We start from the raw sequence: 7,500 nt of genomic DNA on the forward strand, positions 1-7,500 counted from the left end.
CAATCTTGTACAAACAGAACTGCACTTAAAAGTTCATAATAATAAAATAATGATAACGTTAAACATGAAAACAGCAATAATAATAATGATAATAATAGCAATAATGAACATTATCAATAATGCGTCCACCACAAATACTATTTAGAAAAAATATATCAAAGATGTACACGAAAAATAACAAAAAATACAATAGAAAAAAACACACCATTAACGATAATTTCCGAGAATCACAACGTACTCATCTCTTTGATTCTGAAAATAATTTGGCTTTCGGAAGTGACTTCACCGTTCTTCCTTTGACATTGAAAAGCCTCAAGACACAAAGGAAAGGGGTAAACTACGTAAAATCTTACAGGGATCTAAGAAAAAACACGTAAACTATCAGTATAATCTTCTCTCCGACTACGATTCAACATGCATATAAAGAATCAAAACAAAAAACAACCCAGCTAAAAGTAGAATTAAAAAAAAAAAAAAAAAAAAAAAAAAAAAAAACAGGTATAAAGAGCCCCCAAAACGATTATATAAAAAGCCGCGCCAAAATAGACCTCAACAACGGACACGCTTTGCCCCGTCCGCCTGGGCACTGCAGGCACTCACTCCACGTGGCACAGTGTACACCAAGCTGCCGGGGGGGGGGGGGGGGGCGACAGAGAGAGAGAGAGCGAGAGAGCGAAAGAGAGCGAGAGAGCGAAAGAGAGAGAGAGAGAGCGAGAGTGAGAGAGAACGAGAGCGAGAGAGAGAGAGAGAGAGAGAGAGAGAGCGAGAGTGAGAGAGAACGAGAGTGAGAGAGAACGAGAGCGAGAGAGAGAGAGAGAGAGAGAGAGAGAGAGAGAGAGAGAGAGAGAGAGAGCGAGAGCGAGAGAGAGCGAGAGAGAGAGAGAGCGAGAGAGAGAGAGAGCGAGAGAGAGCGAGAGAGAGCGAGAGAGAGAGAGAGCGAGAGAGAGCGAGAGAGAGCGAGAGAGAGAGAGAGCGAGAGAGAGCGAGAGAGAGCGAGAGAGAGCGAGAGAGAGAGAGCGAGAGCGAGCGAGAGCGAGAGAGAGCGAGAGAGAGAGCGAGAGAGAGAGCGAGAGAGAGAGTGTGATGCTGGAGGTGGTGAAGGAGGACCATGATGATTATAACGAGGATTAATGATGGTAATAATTACAACTTTCATCATCGCTGGTATTATCATTTCCATTTCTATTATCGTTATCAATGTTTTGTTATGGTTAGTCATCATTATCGTCATCGTTACCATCACTGTTATTACAACTATTAGGATGATAATCATTATCATTCTCATCACGATCTTTACCATCATCACCACATTATTAAAATCAATATTTAGAATACAACAAATAAATGAAGTAAAAGTGAAAAAAGAAAGAAAAAAAAAAAAAAACAATAGATAGAAAATAAACACCTCGTGCGCGATATTGAAACAAAACACATCCACCTCGTTTTACGATTTTCTATTATTATCCGAATTTTTTTCCCGTCAGCGGAAACTGGAATGCACATAAATGGTTTCTTTTAATATATTCTTTTACGATATGGGATAACATTAGGAATTACAGCTCAATTTACTGAACAAAAATAAACTAATTCATACACTAAAGAAAAGAGAACATAAATACAAACAGACAAACATAGCTAATAAAATATTAAACTATAATGAAGTATTAAAGGTAACATTAATGTGAAAAATAACAAAATTATTAAGCAGTAGGGATGATCACGCCCAAGACTATCAAATCATAAAGCAATATATAAATAATAAGTTAGTAATAAAAATAACCACAAGATACATGATTCTCCCAAAAGAATACAATGACAAATGAAAAACAATGCTCATAAAATAGATAATTCCCTCAAATACTTTCTTTTGTAAGTAGTGGCGGTAGTACATGTCTATTCCTTCTCTTCCCTCTCTTCATATTTATTTCTTAATTTTCTTTTCTGTATTTTCTTCAATCCCTCCCGCGGCCCTCCTCCCCCTCCCCCTCCTTCTATTCTTCCTGTTAATCTCTTCTCCCTCCCCTTCCTCTTCCTCTTCCTCTTCCCCCACCTTCCTCCCCCTCCTCCTCTTTCACCTTGCCCCGCCTCCTCATATTACTCATGACACATTCCATCGTTTGTGCAAACCGCTTTCACTCTCCCTGCCTTCGCCCTCCCTCCCTGCCTTCCCCCTCCCTCCCTCCCTGCCTTCCCCCTCCCTCCCTCCCTGCCTTCCCCCTCCCTCCCTCCCTGCCTTCCCCCCCTGCCTTCCCACCCCTCCCTCCCTGCCTTCCCCCTCCCTCCCTCCCTGCCTTCCCCCTCCCTGCCTCCCTGCCTTCCCCCTCCCTCCCTCCCTGCCTTCCCCCTCCCTCCCTCCCTCCTAGTCTCCTTCCACCTCTCTCTTCCTCCCTTTCCCCCCCTCCGACATTGTTCTTCCTCCCTTCCCTTATTCCTAACTTACTCCCTTACTCCTGCCACTTCTTTCCTCCCTTTCCTTCTTCACCTTCTACCTCCTACATCGTTCTTCCACTCTCCCACCTCTTTCCCCCTCTCTCATGCACATATACACACATCCCTCCACCACCACCACCACCACATCCCTCCACCACCACCACATCCCTCCACCACCACCACCACTACCCCTACCACCACCACCACCACCACTACCCCTACCACCACCACTACCCCTACCACCACCACCACCACTACCCCTACCACCACCACATCCCTCCACCACCACCACTACCCCTACCACCACCACTACCCCTACCACCACCACATCCCTCCACCACCGCCACTACCCCTACCACCATCACATCCCTCCACCACCGCCACTACCCCTACCACCACCACTACCCCTACCACCACCACATCCCTCCACCACCACCACATCCCTCCACCACCACCACATCCTCCACCACCACCACATCCTCCACCACCACCACATCCTCCACCACCACCACATCCTCCACCACCACCACATCCTCCACCACCACCACATCCTCCACCACCACCACATCCTCCACCACCACCACATCCTCCACCACCACCACATCCTCCACCACCACCACATCCTCCACCACCACCACATCCTCCACCACCACCACATCCTCCACCACCACCACATCCTCCACCACCACCACATCCTCCACCACCACCACATCCTCCACCACCACCACATCCTCCACCACCACCACATCCTCCACCACCACCACATCCCTCCACCACCACCACTACCCCTACCACCACCACATCCCTCCACCACCACCACTACCCCTACCACCACCACTACCCCTACCACCACCACATCCCTCCACCACCACCACTACCCCTACCACCACCACTACCCCTACCACCACCACTACCCCTACCACCACCACTTCCCCTACCACCACCACATCCCTCCACCACCACCACTACCCCTACCCCTACCACCACCACTACCCCTACCACCACCACTACCCCTACCACCACCACTACCCCTACCACCACCACTACCCCTACCACCACCACTACCCCTACCACCACCACTACCCCTACCACCACCACTACCCCTACCACCACCACTACCCCTACCACCACCACTACCCCTACCACCACCACTACCCCTACCACCACCACTACCCCTACCACCACCACTACCCCTACCACCACCACTACCCCTACCACCACCACTACCCCTACCACCACCACTACCCCTACCACCACCACTACCCCTACCACCACCACTACCCCTACCACCACCACTACCCCTACCACCACCACTACCCCTGCCACCACCACTACCCCTACCACCACCACTACCCCTACCACCACCACTACCCCTACCACCACCACTACCCCTACCGCCACCACTACCCCTACCACCACTCCTCCACCACATCTACCACATCCCTCACTCAAAGCCAGCATGACAACACCCTCGGGCTAGACCTCAAAAGGACATTCATAACGACATCCACACCAAGCAGGCGGCGGCGCTGGAAGGAGGCCAAGAGGGAAGCGCTTAAGGCAGTGTGGGGGGGGGGAGTAGTTAGGAAGGCGGGGAGTAGTTAGTTAGGAAGGCGGGGAGTAGTTAGGAAGGCGGGGAGTAGTTAGGAAGGCGGGGAGTAGTTAGGAAGGCGGGGAGTAGTTAGGAAGGCGGGGAGTAGTTAGGAAGGCGGGGAGTAGTTAGGAAGGCGGGGAGTAGTTAGGAAGGCGGGGAGTAGTTAGGAAGGCGGGAGTAGTTAGGAAGGCGGGGAGTAGTTAGGAAGGCGGGGAGTAGTTAGGAAGGCGGGGAGTAGTTAGGAAGGCGGGGAGTAGTTAGGAAGGCGGGGAGTAGTTAGGAAGGCGGGGAGTAGTTAGGAAGGCGGGGAGTAGTTAGGAAGGCGGGGAGTAGTTAGGAAGGCGGGGAGTAGTTAGGAAGGCGGGGAGTAGTTAGGAAGGCGGGGAGTAGTTAGGAAGGCGGGGAGTAGTTAGGAAGGCGGGGAGTAGTTAGGAAGGCGGGGAGTAGTTACGAATGGAGGGGTTAAGAAGGAGAGGAGAGGGGAGGGGAGGGGAGTAGAGGAGAGGGGAGGGGAGTAGAGGAGAGGAGAGGGGAGGGGAGGGGAGGAGAGGAGAGGGGAGGGGAGTATAGGAGAGGAGAGGGGAGTAGAGGAAAGGAGAGGGGAGGGGAGTAGAGGAGAGGAGAGGGGAGGGGAGTAGAGGAGAGGGGAGTAGAGGAGAGGGGAGTAGAGGAGAGGGGAGGGGAGTAGAGGAGAGGGGAGGGGAGTAGAGGAGAGGGGAGGGGAGTAGAGGAGAGGAGAGGGGAGTAGAGGAGAGGGGAGGGGAGTAGAGGAGAGGGGAGGGGAGTAGAGGAGAGGGGAGGGGAGTAGAGGAGAGGGGAGGGGAGTAGAGGAGAGGGGAGGGGAGTAGAGGAGAGGGAGGGGAGTAGAGGAGAGGGGAGGGGAGTAGAGGAGAGGGGGAGGGGAGTAGAGGAGAGGGGAGGGGAGTAGAGGAGAGGGGAGGGGAGTAGAGGAGAGGGGAGGGGAGTAGAGGAGAGGGGAGGGGAGGGGAGTAGAGGAGAAGGGAGGGGAGGGAAGTAGAGGAGAGGGGAAGGGAGTAGAGGAGAGGGGAGTAGAGGAGAGGGGAGGGGAGGGGAGAGGAGAGGAAAGGAGAAGGAAGGGGAGAGGAGAGGAACGGAGAGGGAAGGGGAGAGGAGAGGAACGGAGAGGGAAGGGGAGAGGAGAGGAACGGAGAGGGAAGGGGAGAGGAGAGGAACGGAGAGGGAAGGGGAGAGGAGAGGAAAGGAGAGGGAAGGGGAGAGGAGAGGAAAGGAGAGGGAAGGGGAGAGGAGAGGAAAGGAGAGGGAAGGGGAGAGGAAAGGGGAGAGGAGAGGAAAGGAGAGGGAAGGGGAGAGGAAAGGGGAGGGGAGAGGAAAGGAAGGAGAGGGAAGGGGAGAGGAGAGGGAAGGGGAGAGGAGAGGAAAGGAGAGGGAAGGGGAGAGGAGAGGAAAGGAGAGGGAAGGGGAGAGGAGAGGAAAGGAGAGGGAAGGGGAGAGGAGAGGAAAGGAGAGGGAAGGGGAGAGGAGAGGAAAGGAGAGGGAAGGGGAGAGGAGAGGAAAGGAGAGGGAAGGGGAGAGGAGAGGAAAGGAGAGGGAAGGGGAGAGGAGAGGAAAGGAGAGGGAAGGGGAGAGGAGAGGAAAGGAGAGGGAAGGGGAGAGGAGAGGAAAGGAGAGGGAAGGGGAGAGGAGAGGAAAGGAGAGGGAAGGGGAGAGGAGAGGAAAGGAGAGGGAAGGGGAGAGGAGAGGAAAGGAGAGGGAAGGGGAGAGGAGAGGAAAGGAGAGGGAAGGGGAGAGGAGAGGAAAGGAGAGGGAAGGGGAGAGGAGAGGAAAGGAGAGGGAAGGGGAGAGGAGAGGAAAGGAGAGGGAAGGGGAGAGGAGAGGAAAGGAGAGGGAAGGGGAGAGGAGAGGAAAGGAGAGGGAAGGGGAGAGGAGAGGAAAGGAGAGGGAAGGGGAGAGGAGAGGAAAGGAGAGGGAAGGGGAGAGGAGAGGAAAGGAGAGGGAAGGGGAGAGGAGAGGAAAGGAGAGGGAAGGGGAGAGGAGAGGAAAGGAGAGGGAAGGGGAGAGGAGAGGAAAGGAGAGGGAAGGGGAGAGGAGAGGAAAGGAGAGGGAAGGGGAGAGGAGAGGAAAGGAGAGGGAAGGGGAGAGGAGAGGAAAGGAGAGGGAAGGGGAGAGGAGAGGAAAGGAGAGGGAAGGGGAGAGGAGAGGAAAGGAGAGGGAAGGGGAGAGGAGAGGAAAGGAGAGGGAAGGGGAGAGGAGAGGAAAGGAGAGGGAAGGGGAGAGGAGAGGAAAGGAGAGGGAAGGGGAGAGGAGAGGAAAGGAGAGGGAAGGGGAGAGGAGAGGAGAGGAAAGGAGAGGGAAGGGGAGAGGAGAGGAAAGGAGAGGGAAGGGGAGAGGAGAGGAAAGGAGAGGGAAGGGGAGAGGAGAAGAAAGGAGAGGGAAGGGGAGAGAGGAGAAGAAAGAGGGAAGGGGAGAGAGGAGAAGAAAGAGGGAAGGGGAGAGAGGAGAAGAAAGAGGGAAGGGGAGAGGAGAGGAAAGGAGAGGGAAGGGGAGAGGAGAGGAAAGGAGAGGGAAGGGGAGAGGAGAGGAAAGGAGAGGGAAGGGGAGAGGAGAGGGAAGGGGAGGGGAGAGGAAGGAGAGGGAAGGGGAGAGGAGAGGAAAGGAGAGGGAAAGGGGAGAGGAGAGGAAGGAGAGGGAAGGGGAGAGAGAGAGGGAATGGGAGGGAGAGGAAAGGGAGAGGAGAGAAAGGAGAGGGGAGGTTAAGATGCAGTGGAGAAGGGGGGAGGGGGGGGAGAGGCAGTGGAGAGTGGAGGGGGGGAGAGCAGAGAAAGGAGAGGGAGGTTAAGCATGCAGTGGAGAAGGGGGGGAGGGGGAGAGGAGTGGAGTGGAAGGGGGTAGGGGAGAGGAGTGGAGTGGAAGGGGGTAGGGGGAGAGGAGTGGAGTGGAAGGGGGGTAGGGGGAGTGGAGTGGAAGGGGGGAAGGGGGAGTGGAGTGAAGGGGGAGGGGGAGGGGGTGGAGTGGAAGGGGGGAGGGGGGAGTGGAGTGGAAGGGGGGAGGGGGAGTGGAGTGGAAGGGGGGAGGGGGAGTGGAGTGGAAGGGGGAGGGGGAGTGGAGTGGAAGGGGGGAGGGGGAGTGGAGTGGAAGGGGGAGGGGAGTGGAGTGGAAGGGGGGAGGGGGAGTGGAGTGGAAGGGGGGAGGGGAGTGGAGTGGAAGGGGGGAGGGGGAGAGGAGTGGAGTGGAAGGGGGGAGGGGGAGAGGAGTGGAGTGGAAGGGGGGAGGGGGAGAGGAGTGGAGTGGAAGGGAAGAGAAACTGTGCATGATGATGAACAAAAAAAGAAAAAAAAAGAAAAAAAATAATAAATAAAAAGAATAATACCCCAAAATATAAACAATATGAAAAAAAAAAAAGTAACAGCAACAAGAAAAATTCCCTAGGTACAGACCCACTGCCAGGACAACAGAACCCACACCCCCCCCACACACAGTTCAACTGCCAAGTGCTG

General features: G+C 54.2%; 1 protein-coding gene across 1 annotated transcript in view; it reads right to left on the bottom strand.

The window, feature by feature from the left end:
* The window catches only part of LOC125043345 (MAP kinase-interacting serine/threonine-protein kinase 1-like), a 308,463-nt gene that overhangs the window by 279,062 nt on the left and 21,901 nt on the right, over positions 1-7,500 (bottom strand).

The sequence above is a fragment of the Penaeus chinensis genome, chromosome 3 (genome assembly GCF_019202785.1).
Source record: "Penaeus chinensis breed Huanghai No. 1 chromosome 3, ASM1920278v2, whole genome shotgun sequence".
NCBI lineage: Eukaryota > Metazoa > Arthropoda > Malacostraca > Decapoda > Penaeidae > Penaeus > Penaeus chinensis.